Raw genomic sequence first — 16,252 nt, forward strand, 5'->3', positions numbered from 1 at the left:
GAAATGAAATATACAGGTGGGTTCTTTCCAGGAGAACAGACAGTCATAGTGGACTTGCAAGCTCAGTGGGAAAGTCTGTGCTTCCTTGCTTCCTTTCAAGCATGCTGAGATTTCCTTTTTGCCTGAGGCTGCTGTCTCGGGCTCCCTGGCAAGGACCAGGAACCCTGCCCCATGAGTCAGGCTCTGACCCTCAGGCGTGAAATCTGAGACAGGTTGCAAGAGCCATCCAATGGAGAACAAAGGTGTTTTCTTCAGAAGGGCCCAGGTCTTAGCAGGCACAGTGAAAGGGCTGAAGAGTTTCCTGAAGTCAGCACCCTGGGGTGCTGGTGCCTCCTCCACCAGGGAGGCCAGGGGGGATGGTCTCCTCCCCTTGGCCAATTCCACAGAAACTTTGGGCTATGTGGCAATCATTCCACTAAGCCCAAAAGGGGTCCCTGGAAGACATATAGTCTAAGTCAGAGAAATGCTAACCATATTCATTAAAGATCCCCTTACCCCTCTAACCTCTGTCATGAAAATCAGGCATCTCCCCTCATAGGTATGGGTAACCATGAGGAATCAATTCAGGTGATGGCAAGATTTATTTTTTTCTTTTTAAAATATCTGAGCTAATATAGGAATACCTTGAGACTCCTTTAAATCTGCAAATTAACCAACTCTAATATGATTTATATTATTATTATAGATATAGATAACTTCTCTAGGTTGGAGAGAGAAAGACGGTAATATCTGATTTTAACATTCTAAATAAATGACTTAGGCTGCCATCCCCCTATTGTGAAATTGTCTTTTTCTCCAGTCTAGAGCGTTCCCTCACATGATAATCACACACACACACACACACACACACACACACACACTCCCTCAAAGCGCACTGGACAATCTCATTTTTCAGCTGAGGCCTTTGTGAGACAAGAGGATACAACTACCACTCCCAGCAGCGTGTAGCTTTAGAATCAGAGAAGCCCTCTGCAGCAGATGCTGGCTGGAAATGCAGAGGCATCTGCTCCTGCTGCCCCTGCCTGGGCAACCGGGCAACTGGAGAACTTCTAGACTGCTCCCCCGGGTGCGGCAGCAGTCAACGGAGTGTTCTTGCCCGCACTGGTTTTCCAGTGCCTCCTCCTCTCCCCTGGATCTTGAACCTTCCCTGAGGGGCTGGTTAGAGCCCTGTCACCTCAGAACCAGTGTTGACTTGGATGACCCACCTCAGTAGAAGGGTGCACCTAGCCCGCCTCTCTACCTTTAGGTATAGAGATTCTATTTCAGAGCCCTTGTAAATTCCCTTCACCAGGACCTTTCCACCCGGATGGGATTTCAACAATTTTGAACTTTAAAAACATGAGGTTCAGGGACCCATGCCTTCTTGTTTTTAGGAGGTTCCTGTAGTCAATGTGCAAATTTACCTACCTCTCCACCTAACAATATCTCCTCTTGTGAAAAATAAACAAAAATATAAATTTTACCTTGCCAGCACATGCTGAAGTCAGTCTTAGAACGTTAATATTTTCTGTTTATGTTAGTGCATTTCCATCCCTATCTCTAGAGCACTGGCGAATGCAGGAAGGTACCAATAATGCCCAACCTGCGATGGGAGACATGGGCACAGAGTCTGGACCCAAGGTCTCCTGACCCAGGAGCAGGGACCCTGGGAGTCAACACCAACCTATCCACTTCCGGCCTGGGGCTCCTTCCCCAGAGGGGGTCCCAGCGGGGCTGCTCATCACAGCAACAGGACTGCAACTCAAGTTACCATCCAAATGAACGTGTTTGGCATTTGTTTTTCTTTTCTTCTTTTTTTTTTTTTTAAAAAGTTCCTTCCAAGGCTTTCAGGACAGAAAAAGATTGAGTATTTAAAACTTAAACCTGCTTATCTTTCATTTACCTCTTTGCCGCATCCTCTCACACTATTTCTCCTTCTCTCTCTGACAACATCTAAAAAAGAGCCACCCCTTCTCTTCCAGCTGGGGATCCAGGGACATCCTGAGACCAAAGAGAAGATGTGCCAATGAAAAACTTGGCGTGATGATTTTCTTGCAGGTCAGGGCAAGAACTGTGGAAAAGAAAGAAGAAATCAAATCAGCCAATCAACAAAAGCAAAACCTCCTGGTTGGATGATAGCACCAACAAACAACATAGAGAATGTGGGAGAAAGCTTATGTTGAGGGAAATAAGAATGTCAGGCAGAGTGCAAGAGTGTAGGAGTGAAGTGCCTGTGGGACGTCCAGGTGGACATGGTAGGATTAGGCATATGAGTGTGGAGCTTGAAGAGAGGTCACGGCTACAGAAATAAATGTGTGAGTCATCTGTACCTAAAACATGGGTAAAGACATGTGATTCAATGAGCTCATTCAGAAATGAGGAGAGGGGACAGACAAAATTCCAGAAAACCCCAACAGTTAAATGAATTTAGACTCCAAGGGACTCTGGCTGCTTGGGTGTTTTAATGCCAAGGAATGAACCACTAAGAATGGAAGTTCAGGCATAAACAGAGATTTTTGAAGCCAAGATGGGCATCTAGGAGGACATTCTCTCTCCTCTCTGTTCTTGCTCCATCCTTTTATTCGAATCATCTCCTTTCAGGATTCTGGTCTCATTCGGTGGATTCTTTTCATTTCACCCTGGAGAATGGCTTTAAGGTCTGACAGAGGGACATGTCTCTAAAACAAGTTCTTCTCTCTGAGAATGGCTCCTGTTTTTTGCCTTTGTGGCCAACCGTTCTGCTCTTTGGTAGAATCTTCCTGATCTTTTGTCTTCTGTGGCCATATCTTAGAATAGCATTGTGGAAAATGCCCTCATATTAGCTCATTTTTTTGTTGACATTTCTCAGGCCTGAGGGCTTTTTTACAGATTAAACATCCATAGACAATTGTTCTGGCTCCTCCTTTAAAAATGTCTTAGGTTTTATCTAGTTCTAAACAGAACTCCATAGACTAGTATCCAAAGCCAGAAGCCTTGTTGGTACATGGTCCCTTAAATGGGAATCCAGCTTAAGAATTTCTGTGTTTCAGTAATAGGATAGGTACTCTGCTCATCCCTGAAGTCCCTCCTTTAGTGACCTTCATCTTTGCACTGCCTCAGAGCAACTAGAAACAATAGTTGAGGTAGGAAAACTCACCTGACACTCAGGAGGCAACCACATATGCCTTAACAGTGTGGGTAATCATCCTCTTTGTCATGTAGGAAACATATAACAGGAGGTACTTGGCAGTGATATGAAAATAATATCCCATATTCTAATGATTTCTTCTGATGTGGTTCCTACCTTCCTGATTTGGTTTGTACTAACTTTTGATTGGGGTAGAGAATAAGGTTTTCCAACCCTGCAAAACTCCAGATACCCAGTTCTCAACTTTCTTATTCTACAGGTTTCGTGCAAAAGGACATCTTTCAGAAAATTCTGCTATCCTTCCTAACTGATTTCAAATGTGCCAGCTTCAACATTTACTTATCTAATCTGGTGGAACCTTTACTGTCTCTTTGAAAAGTCCACAAAAAGTGGTTCGTGTGTTCCAATATCCTGCATTTCTTCTACCAAATTCCCTAATGTAGCAACATCGACAGGCATGTGGTCTAAGGTCTAAGACAGAGCAGTTTAAGATACAGCTACACTACTACATAGCTTGGCTCACCATCGTTAAGCTGTGAATAAGGAATTCTCAGTGCTTTTCACTCTACTTCCTCAGCTTGGCATTATAATATTTTAGGGCCTTTTCTTACTACACCCTACTCCTGGTGATGATTTATGTGTGAGTCATTATTCTATCTGTGGTTAAGTTCCTAAATACAAGGTATCAAGCATAGACATTAATTGACTCACAAAACTTAGGAGCCCGAAAGTAAACATGGCTTTGCATGTAACTAAAAAACCCTGAGTGTCCTTGTCGCAGCCTTGCAGCCTTGTTGTAAGACACACTAGCCACTATGACAAAGGGAGGCAACTTGCTCTTTGGGTTATGCGCTGCACTCTTGGGATAAGGATGGAACCCAAGCTAGACATTCAGAACTGAGAGGCGGAGTGGACAAGTCCTAGATAGAAACTTGATATGTAGAAGAAGTGATGTTGCCTGGGTTAACTCAAGAATGAGCTTTAAAAAATTACCAAAAAAACTCTATTTAATAGCTCTTTTAGTCTCTTTTTACAATGCCATATTTGTGTGTGTGTGTGATAGTTTAGATTATGGGTCAGCAAATATTTCTTTTTTTCCCTTTCCTGTGAGAGTGAAGTTTCTTTTTCTGACCCATTGATACTTAGCTTGGCCATATGATTTTCCGTAGCCAATGGAACATTTGTGGGCATGACAGGAAGCAGTCTTAAATGAGAGGGTGCACTTTGACTTGGCTCTTGTGCTTCCATAATCACCCATGAGAAGACCATGCTGCACACAGCACTGCCCCTTCAGCTGGGTGCCCAAATGAACACACATACAGCGGACCAGAATCCAACCCACAGCCTGAAGCAAAGTCACCTAGATATGCCCATCCTCAATCAGCTGCAGTCGGCCTGCAGACCTGTAAGTGAGAGAACAAATGCTCTGAGATCATTATGCAACATTATTTTAGCAATAGTTCATTAAGACATTTTTGCAGTAGATGCTTGAGAATTTCTTTCTAAAACCAGAAATCTGGTTGGAATATGGGACAAGGGAAACTATCTTCCAGTTGTATTTACAGAGCAAGGAAACTGATTTTATTTAGACTGTATGTTTACTTTGGGTGGGCTAATAGAGATGTGGGGGATGGTGTGATATTCTTAGTTCTAAGATGTACCTTTTTTCCCACTTTAACATTATGACCAGGATGTGCTATAAAATCAACATGCATGTGGCCTAGCGGCATATGGTAGTATTTCTCCATTTCCTCAGCCCACCCTCAGTGATGTGTCCTTTTAAAGGTAGACTCAGTGTGCCTTACAGTCCAGCAATTCAGAAGTCAAGAAATACAGTATCAGTTGGCAGGACTGGAGCAGATCAGGGGTGTGGTCTCTGACCAGTGAGTGCATTAAGTGTCTAAACACCGTTATTAAATATTGATAGAGTACAAGTTAACTGAAGGGAAAGAAGCATTCGGCTGTGAAAACTAAACAGTGAACCCTACACTGCAGTATGGTGAAGTTGGCTTTTTTTTGGATATGCTTAGTTGCCTAAATGTGTAGTCTTTCAGATCCAAGATTACTGTATTGAGTAGTAAAAAGCAATTAGTTTTAATTTGGAAATTGTTTAGAACAATTCTAACCAACTGGCCATCTTGACAGTAAAAGCTACAAGCATGGCCCCATCCAGCATGGGAAACTACACAATATGAGTCCATGATAGATGGTGTTACTTAGTTCTTGCCTTGTGAACATTGGTTGTTGTCAACCAAAACTAAATTTTAGTTTTAGTTTATCTGATACTAAGCCGCTCTTTGTGATTAGTCAACAGTTTCAGCTGCTGAAGTTTTCCCACGCAACAATGTGATAATTGGTTGGATAATTGGGAGTCATGTTCCTGACCAAGGACTCAGCAGCCAATAAATCATAGATATAACCAAGAATATGTCATGTGAGCAAGATACAACAACCATAAACTTCCAAAATCGTTTGAATTAGTAAAATTATGATCCCAGTCCCATAAAATGGGCAAGAATTTACAAATAACACATAAAATACAGGTCTAATGCATCATAAATTTGGCCAATCTAAAACTAATAGGAAGATAGCTATTGTAAACATTGAATTAAGACTTTCGTAGGATAATGTGTATGGCCTAGGTCTTCAAGGAAAAAAAAACAAGCTGTCACAGTGAGTTTAACTGATGCATTCTTTGTTTCTCAATAAATTCCACTGCTGGAAATAAGTCAAATAAAAGCCAACGTTGTTTCTTGAAATGCAAGACCTTGGGGAAGAGAGTTTAGGGCAAAACACCAATAGACCTTAAATTTAAATTGTTGACATTTCCATCTATCTCCATATATAATTAGCTGACACTCATGTGCATACACAGACATACAACCACACCCTCCCTCCTGATGGGTTCATCGTATAATTCCTTCAGTGTCCATCCCTGAACACAGAGATGTGAGAAGCAACACCAAGAAAACTCCTTTCCATGGTTCCTTTATACCAGTGGTTCTTAACTAAACATGGCTTTTCTTGACATTTGGCAAAATTTGAAGATATTTTTGGTTGTCACAACTTGTTAGTGCTACTGGCATCTAGATGGTAGAGGCCAGGGATGCTCCTAAACGTCCTGCCATACATAGGACAGCCCCCTACAACAAAGAAGCATCCAGCCCTAAATGTCAATGTTGCCAAGTTGAGAGGCTCTAATTTACACAAAGATCTGCATTAGAAAAAAAGATGTGGATTCAGCCATTCAGCTTCCTTGGATAATACTTGAGAATCTATTTTATTTCTCAACAAGAAGCACCACTCATCAGTAACCAAATCACAGTTAACCTGAAAAGAAAGCAGAAAACTTGATTATTTTGTTTATCATGATCTCAGCCTAGTGCCAGGCACATTAAGGTGGTTTAACGAATATTTGCTAAATAAATGAATAAATGGATGGAAAGAGGAAGGAAGAGTGAGAAAGAATGGAGAAAGGGAGGAAAAAGAAACTGGATGGTGCTAGGGCCAAAGTTTGCTTGATTTTGGTGAACTTGCTTTCCATTCATTCACTGTCTTCCAGAAAATCAGTAGGCACAGGTTCAGCTAATACTTATTATTTACTAATTACTATCATTAATTTCTTTTTGTATTTAACTTATTGCACTAGTGGTAATTAAAGGACTTAAAGTGTTATTAACAACCACTGTACTTGTAGCAGCTCACAAATAGAAGATTTTAAAATAAGGTCATTGAGGGCCACTTGGTGGTGTAGTGGTTAAGTTCTCATGCTCCGCTTTGGGGGCATAGGGTTTGAGGTGACAAATAGAAATGGCAAGCAATAGGATATATTGGAGTATATGAGGAAGCAATTTGGTGTAAACCTAATTCGGCCAGACTTTGTTTTTCCAAAAGGGCCTGACCGTGGCCATTGAGCATGCATTGTATATCTGTTTTAGACATTTACTATGGCAAGAACAAAGGCCCTTGAGATATAGGTGCAACTTCCCTCCCCTCCCAACGTTGGCATTTCCTTAAAGATTAAGCATCTTTCCTTAGGCTAGAAACTGATTGCCACGCTCACCTGTGACTACCCAGCTCAAGACAACAGACTTGCTTCCTGCTGCACCCGCCGAGATAGCAGACCTACTACCTGCTGTGTCCATCAAACACTGTGCCAACAGGGCAATTGTGTGACTATTGTAAGAGGGACATTTCAATCATATGTGAAACACCCTCTTTGAGGGTATATAACCACCCCGTATACCGCCACTTCTTTGGAGTGCTCCATTCCTTTGTGGAAGGACTCTCCTGGGCCATAGTCCTCACATTTTAGCTCAGAATAAACTCTCTCAAATTTTCATTTATAGATTGGTTATGGATTATTTTTGTCGACAGAGGGTTTGTATCCTGGGCATGGACCTATACACCACACATTAAGCCATGCTATGGCAGCATCCCACATATAAAAATAGAGGAAGATTGGCACAGATGTTAGCTCAATGCCAATCTTCCTCAAGCAAAAAGAGGACGTTTTGGTGGGTTGTATTGTTTGCTTGTTGCATTGTCTTGCTTTGTCTGTAGCTTAATTCTCTTTGGTCTTCTGGTCTTTCCCCACCTCTAAGCAATATCCTGAGGCAAAAGTCACCCTGGCTACTTTGAGGGGAGCATTCAGGAAGAATGGAAGTTATGCCTGCTAGCCATGGTTACAGGGAAGGGGTTAGGATGGGGAAGGGAGCACAATGATATACAGTAATAAAGCCCAGACTTACTTTTAGCATCTATTATCAGAATCTCCTCCTTCTTTGCCCAAATCACAATCCACCTTTCAGCATGATCTTTATTACAAAAAAAAGCAAAAACCAAAAACTGAACAAACAAACCAAACCCTACAATTTCTGTGTAAAGGCATTTTGACATTTCCCGGGACCTATCATAATTTCTAAATGTAAAAGTCAATCATTAAATGAATGCCAAATTGGTGAATGTATTTAGGATCTCTTGTGTGTCACAGGCTTTACTGGGTATTGGACATAGAGAGATAAAGGAAGTTTACTGTAAATATTGAGTACTGATCAAGAGGTGGAAGAGTAAATGAGCAAAATAGGAAGTTGTAGAGGTGGAAGAGAATCCCTCTACCCTCTGGGTCCTTCTGGCTGGGCTACAAATTAAATTGAAATGAGACAGAATAACAGAAGAAAATCAAACAAAGCTTTAGAACATTTATACAAGGGAGAAATTCAGGAAAACTGAGCAATTCGCCAGAATGGCTGAAGCTGCCACCTTACATATCATCTTCAGCTAAAGACAAAGGAGGATGTTGGGGGTAGTGGTTTGGGGCTACAAAGGGCAATTCACATGAAGATGGGAAAGCAAATGTTTGGTAGATAAGAATGGGCTTAGCAAGTACCCTCACAATCTACCAGTCTACCCACACCCAGAGTTATCTATGGTGATGGCCTGTTCTTGGGACAGGCCTTTTATCTTAAATTTTTTTAGGCAGTTAGGGGGAAGGTCAAAGTTTCTTTTCTTTTTCTGTTTTTTTTTTTAGGAAGATTAGCCCTGAGCTAACTACTACCAATCCTCCTCTTTTTGCTGAGAAAGACTGGCCCTGAGCTAACATCCATGCCCATCTTCTTCTCCTTTATACATGGGATGCCTACCACAGCATGGTTTTGCCAAGCGATGCCATGTCTGCACCTGGGATCCAAACTGGTGAACTCTGGGCGCCAGAGAAGCGGAACATGCGAACTTAACCACTGCACCACCGGGGTGGCCCTCAAAGCTTCTTTAAGAGTCTTTTGTTCTTAAAAATAATCAAGGCAAAGAGACACATTTTGGGGTGGCCAGTTTTGATCCCCCACAAAGTCAAATACAACAAAGGCTGATTGTATTTACCAAATTCACAAAAATGATGGCATTAGTCAGATAGGGCCCGAAAATCCTTGGTCAATATTAGGCATGTGGGTAGACATCCTTACTTCCTATCACTTCTAAACACCATTATGTCCCCTCTCAGTTTGCATTTCAAAAACACTTTATAAATATGGATCAACTGTCAAGTTTCTATCTCATTACAAAAACGGTCCATAATTTTACAGGCGTCTATCTTTAGGCAGGCATCTCAATGTCTCTTAAACCCAACACATGATGAGTTAACTGTTTTGTGCAGATAGCAAGTACCAACATAAGTTTATAATTCTTTCTATCCTCCATTAAAACTTAATCTTCTCCAACTGGGCATTTCGCCATGTTTCTCATATTATGGCCCAACATCCATCATTCTTGGTCTTACTCTTCCCTCTACAGCTTGATATACATTTCTGGGTAAGCCTTTGATTGCTTCCTGTCTCAGCCGCTTCATCTATTCAGTTGGTCCTTTCCAGAATCCTCCCTCATGGGCTGATAGGTCTTGGAAGGGCACTTTCCTTGTTGAACACCAAAAAAAAAAAAACCAGAAAAAACCCAAAAACTGAAATCCCTACATCCAGGTTAATGCAGGAGCAGTTGGATTACATTGAAATTTTCCAACTCTGGATGCTCTCCCTCTTGTCACCAGCTTCCAACAAGGGAGATGAAAAGCAAGTTCGCCTGCTGAACCCCGAATCAAGGAGTCAACCGGTAACGCGAGCACGTCCCTGGAAGACACCCTGGGTGGACCCGCGTCTAACCCAGTTTCTGTTTTTAGACTCAGACACATTGGCTCTGAAAGTCGCCACTCTGTAGGAATTTCATACAGACGAATTCACTCTTTTGAAAACCTTCCTGATAAAGCCACTAGATGAGTCCAAACTCCCTCATAACCTTGGAGCCAGCCTGTCTGCAAGGTGCCAGAATAACCAGACAAGAGGCCTAGTTGAAATCTCTCATGAAATATCTGGAAGCAGGTAATAACAAGAGAAGAGATTTCCAGATGAAGTTATACAGGAAGACAAGCCAAGCCAAGGCAGCCATTAGTGAAGGAGAACTATGATGTTTAAGAACAGATGTCCCTCTCTCACTCCCTCCTTGTGATGTTACAAGGAAGACCAGCAGCCACCCCAGTTGTCTTTGTGTTTCATTGCATCCAGTGACCAGCTCTGACTGTCATAAAATAAAACAACACTCAGCAAGTGAGCACTGGCCCACGGCCCGTGAGCAGGAGCTGAGTGAAGCTGGGGTGACTTGCAGCCGCACTGCAGGGCAGTAAGTCAAAGAGGCAGATGGAGGCACACGCTGTTTGTACAAGTCACACTCGGAAACCAAACATCGAGTGTCCGGCGGCGTTGCTCCCAAATGATCTACTGCTTTCCAGACCTCAGCCCGCCCTTGGTGGAGCTCCGGCCCAGGTGACCTGAGGAGGAACTGTTGACTTTGGACGTGGCTACGGCTGTATTTCTGCCACAACAGATGATTGGGTCTCCACTCTCTTTTACTTAATAAAATTTTATTACTACGCTTGCCGTGGCAGTGCATGTTCACTTTAGAAAAAAACGCATGAGAAAAAAGACCAAAAAACCCATAAATGACCACCCAGAGATAGTTTTGTGAGTATTTTAAGGTATTCAATTCCAAAGATTTTCTTCTTTATGTGATGTATCCATGTATATTCTTCAAAAATGGAATCCTACCATCCATAGTAGTTTTAAAAATGTAAATATGACACGTACACAGAAAAGTGCACATAGAAATGTACAACTCAATAAAACCCTTAATATGTTGTAAATTTTTCTTTCTTTGGTAATTCACTGTGGATTTCTACAGCTACAAGCAGTCCACTGTGTTTTAACAGCCACTTGATATTTAATTGTAGGGATCTTCCAAAATTTACTTAACCAACTTCTGGTCCATATTTTTTAAGTGGCTTTTCTGAGCATGCCTTTCCCATGTCTCTATTAGGTTGAGGTTGAGCCTGAGTCTTTTTCTCATAGATTAGTATATGTATCTTACAAAGAAAAGTTGCTTTTAAACATTTAGAAAATATAAAGTAACAAAAATAGACCTCTATCTACTGCTAGTGTTAAGAATTAAAAAGTAAGGGTTGACTCTTCCTAAGATAAATAAATTAACAAACTTTTCTTGTTTTACTATTTCAGTTTTGGAAAGAATGATGTCAGACTTGTGTCTTAGATTATAGCCACAATATACAGTGTGTTTCAGGCATTGTCAACACACTCTCCTCCTCTTTACACAATTCTGAGTCAAAGAGCCCATCCAGAAATAACATCGCGGTTAAGTGAATGGGCTGTGCTGTTAAACAAATCTGAAGTCAAGTTCTTTGTGCGACGTCCTGGCCATGTGACGTTGGGCAATATAACATACTTAATCCCAGTTCAGCTTTTTCAGCTGTGAAATGGGAAGAGTAATAACGCCAACTTCATAAGGTCTTTTTGCAAGCATTAGATGAGGCAACGCATATAAAAATAATAAGAATTAAGTGTTAACTACATTTAGGCACGGCTTTACAAGCATCATGCCTGACAGAGAACGATAACTCAATAAGTGTTGGCTCTATTAAACTAGTATTACTGCACCTGTTCTTCACGGGCCCTGTCTAACAACAGAATGAGGGATTCGGAGCCCGGGGAGGTAAACGCTAGATCAAGCCCCACTCCTTATAGAACTTCACCTCTGTGAGGTTGATTCCCGTCTGGGGATGCGACATGTAACACGATAGTAGGTAGGCTAAGTTAGGATGTAGACACTGCATTTCTGTGCTGAGAAAGTATTTAATCATTAACATGCTCAGGAAGGAGTGCAGAAGCCAGGAACACCCTGTCCCCACTCTCACAACTCTACACACACACACTCACACACTCACACTCACAAACACACTCTCATACTTAGGACAAATATATCTTCTGAGGAATATGTCCTCACTTTCATCTTCCTACCCTGAGCTCAAGCCCCATCCTGTTACGGGAACAAAGAAACACCCAGCATCCAGGCAAGCCTGTGGGTCCTGGCAACAGCACCTTCATGATGGAAAAAGAGAACCATCTTGAGTCCTTGTGAGACCACTAATGCTTGGAGGAATAGCTCCCTCTCCAGGAAAATTTTGCTATGTATTTGGTTTGTCAACTCTGAATTATATAGCAGTTTTTTAAAAAATGTGGTTTCCACCTAGTCCTTATGCAGCCATCAATGTGCTTATTCTATTTTCTCTTCTCTCCCTTCTCCCAGTTTTTTTGTTGTGTTATTATACTTTGTCAGAACAATAAAAAAAATTGCACTGTTTTTCCACCCTTCTCCCCTCATTTATTTTAATCTTAGTTCTGCAATGAACATATCTGAGACTCCCTGTTAGTCTTTTTGTCAAAGGTTGCCCAGGCCTCTCTGATTTGGATGAAGCCGTCGGGAAGGGCTCGGAGCACAGGGTGGCCTGAGTTTTGCGTGTTCAAAGCTGTTGAAGGATGGCTTGGCTGGATATAATCCTCAGATCACAGTCTTGACAATGTTCTCCACTACAGTCTTGTTTCCTGTTGAGACGTCTGATGCAAAGCCAATTTTCTTTGTCGTTTTAATTTCCTTAATGCCCAGAGTATTTTTAAATTTATCTTTACAGCATAGTAGCTTTATTAGTATATGTCTCAGAGTCGACTATTCCATAATTTCTGAGATGTATGGTAGGTTCCTCCAACCTATGGATTCAAGTCTTTTATTTCCAGAGAGTTTTCTTGAATTATACTTCTATTATTATTTCTTATCCTTGTTTTGTTTTTCTTCTTCAGGGACTTCAACTATGTGATGCCACCTCTTCTTTACCTGTCTCTTATGTTTGCCACATGACTCTCAGCTTCTTTTGACTTACCTTTTGTGTTTTCATTCCCCTGGCTCTTTTCCTTTCCCCACTGACACCCCACATATTTTCAGCCAAATCTCTTCTCCCTGGGGTACCTTGTCATTTCATTTTCATTTCTGAGTTGATTTTATCTTTTTCTTCCATTTCTTCCCTGTGCTTGATTTCTTTTCATTTCACATCATCCAGATTTTTGTCCCTTTTTGTTCTGAGTTTTTGAATTTCTGTTTCAAGGAGTTTTTCTTCATTTCCATGAATGCTCATTCACAGATGTTTAAGTCAGGTTGGGGTATTATGCTTTTCTTCTGTTTGTGATTTTACTTGGGGGCAAAACTTTTTATGAGCTGAAATGTTTAGTTTCTTTTAGGTTTACTTCTTAACAGTAACTGCATTCAGGTGTTGCCTGTCGTTTTCTATTCGTCTTGAAATGTCTTGTATTTCCTACATCAGCAATAATAGGAGATCCTGTGTAGGCAGGGATGGCTTCCCGGGTTTCTTAGTTCAAGAGGCCCCTCCTAGGGTGGGAGGAGAAGTGCAGTCTCCTCAGGAGGTGGCACTTTTGGAAGGTGTGAGAGGGGCAATGTGTATTCTGAATTGTGGTCCTCTTGTACATCTATAGCGCCCTTACTTTTCACTGTTTTACTGCTAAATCTCTGAAGGCTTCCCCAGCTCCAAGTTGGAGGGCTTTCCAAAGCTGGCCATGTCTGCTCCCTCCAGTTCTCATGCCACTTTCCTTCTTTAATTTCCTTGGTAGCCAACAGTCCCATTTCCCAGATCTCAGACCTATTCTCAGTATTTCCTCAACAGGGTGGGACCCCCGTATCTGGGGGTGACTTTATCCACGTAATACCACTGTATTTGGTTGAATAACGTCCCCTCCAAATTCATGTCCATCCAGAGCCTGTGAATGTGACTGTATTTGCAAACAGGGTCTTTGCAGATGTAATCAAATGAAGATGAGGTTATGTTGGATTAGGGTGGGCCCTAAATCCCGTGATTGGCGTCCTTATAATGAGAGGCAGGTTTGGAGATGGAGAGAAACAGACACACACAGAAAGAAGAAGGTCATGTAACAACAAGGAGAAAAATATCATGAGACCATGAAGCCAGAGATTGGAGTGATGAAGCTACAGGCCACGGAACATCAAGGATTGCTGGTAACCACCAGAAACTAGGAGAGAGGCATGGGACAGATTCTCTCTCAGAGCTTCCAGAAGGGACCAAAGCAGCTGACACCTTGATTTCAGACTTCCATCTTCTGGGATGGTGAGAGAACAAATTTATGTTGCTTTACACCACCTAATTTGCTGTAATTTGTTACAGAAACCATAGGAAACCAATACAACCACCACCACTAGCCATCCCTGCCCTCTCCTGCATAGTGTTCACCTGACTCTCAATGCTAGTGTGGGCTTCAGAGCCAACTCTTCTAGTTTGGATGTTTCTTTCCCTCTTACACACAAACTGAAATCTATAGTGATCTCAGTCTTACAGTATACTGTTAAGTGTGAGCTGTGGATGATTTTATCTATATTTCTTTGTAACTTGTATGGTTTTGGAGGATCTATGGAAAAATTCAGAGTTAGACACTGCTAATATCCAACAGGCAATGAGATTTATTTTTAACCAAATCAAGTGAGTGTTAGATGTCCTGGCATAGTGAGGACCCCAGTTTACAAACTGAACAGGACATCGGAATTGCCATAGATTCTTGAAAAACCATTCCCCAAAATTCTATTCTGTAATTCCAGGGCAGGGACCAGAATCTGTATTATTAGATCAGCTTCTCTAGTGTTTCTGATATAGTTGATGGTTATCATATGTGCACCATGTAGGACAGAATTTTTCCATTTATGGAATCTGAGTTTTTAAGAAAGCAAAGAAATAAATAAGAACCTTAGAGAAATATGCCAGGTTAAGCATACATGACACATGGATTCAGATAGTTATGTAAGCCAATTTCTTCAATATCTGTATTTCACACAAGGCATAATCCATAGATACTCTCAAAGTGCTAACTAGCCAAAGAATTTGCTGCCTGGCCTCACCTACTTGTCAGTCAGCTTTCTCTCCCCACAAGAGCCAAGAAACTACATCTTCCTGGTGGAGTAAATTATTTTTTGCATCTAGATCCACTCATTGCTGGGCTATATGCAACTCTAACCCTCTCATCAGGAGAGAATTCTTGGAAGTTCATTCTCTCAGCAAACATACTCTTCCTTCAACCCTATGGAGGATATTAGTAGAGAGGAGTTTCTTCAACTTCTTGTCTTCTTCAAGGAGTAATAACAGGACTCGTGTTTTTTCTTTTTTATTCTTTTTTTTTTTTTTTTGAGGACAATTAGTCCTGAGCTAACATCCGCTGGCAATCCTTCTCTTTTTTGCTGAGGAAGACTGGCCCTAAACTAACATCCATGCCCATCTTCCTCTACCTTATATGTGGGATGCCTGCCACAGCATGGCTTGACAAGTGCTGCCATGTCCACATGTGGGATCTGAACTGGTGAACCCTGGGCTGCCAAAGCAGAACGTGTGACCATAACTGCTGTGCCACCTGGCCAGCCCCCAGGACTCGTGTTTTGAGGGCTTGGCTGAATGGATTTAGTATGGAATGACAAAAGAACCTTCTGCAAGTGAAACTAAATGATAAAAAGGCTTGAAACGTGACTGAGAGTGAGAAGCAAACCTTCCTTGGAAGACTTCCAAAATGAGGGCAGTGTTTGTTTTCATTAATTCAGTCCACTGTGTCTCATTAATTTGTAAGCCTCCCCAGAAGTCATACCTTCTCTATTGATCATATTAAAAACAAATTTCACAGAAATCTAAACATGAGATCTAAAACTATAAGACTCTTAGAAGAAACATAGGGGAAAATCTTCACAACATTGAATTTGGCAATAATTTCTTGGGTCTGACACCAAAACATAGGAAACAAAAGCAAAAATAGATAAATTGGACTTCCTCAAAATTAAAAATTTTTGTACATCAAAGGACACTATCAACAGAGTGAAAAGTTGACCCATGGAATGGGAGAAAATATTTGCAAACTACATTCCTGATAAGGGATTAATATCCAGAATATCAAAAGAACTCTCACATCTCAACAATGACAACACAAACAATCTGATTAAAAAATGGGCAAAGAACTTAAACATTTTCCCAAAGAAGATATACAGATGACCAACAGGTATACGAAAAGGTGCTTAACATCACTAGTCATCAGGGGAGTGCAAATCAAAACCACAATGAGAAGCCACTTCATGCCCTTTGGAAAGGCTATTTTCAAACAAAACAAAAAAAACCCAGAAAATAGCAAGTGTCGGTGAATATTTGGAGAAATTGGAACTCTCATGCATTGCTGGTGGAAGTGTAAAATGGTGCAGCCTCTG

At 41.4% G+C, this 16,252-nt stretch overlaps 1 protein-coding gene across 1 annotated transcript in view; it reads right to left on the reverse strand.

Annotated features, from left to right (window-relative positions):
- SUGCT (succinyl-CoA:glutarate-CoA transferase) overlaps positions 1–16,252 on the reverse strand; it is a 747,747-nt gene that overhangs the window by 18,484 nt on the left and 713,011 nt on the right. The window contains exon 14 of the transcript XR_011501704.1: positions 1,883–4,509. The gene's annotated coding sequence lies outside the window, so the exon portion shown is untranslated. The remainder of the gene's footprint in view (positions 1–1,882; positions 4,510–16,252) is intronic.

This window comes from Equus asinus, chromosome 1 (assembly GCF_041296235.1).
Source record: "Equus asinus isolate D_3611 breed Donkey chromosome 1, EquAss-T2T_v2, whole genome shotgun sequence".
Taxonomy (NCBI): domain Eukaryota; kingdom Metazoa; phylum Chordata; class Mammalia; order Perissodactyla; family Equidae; genus Equus; species Equus asinus.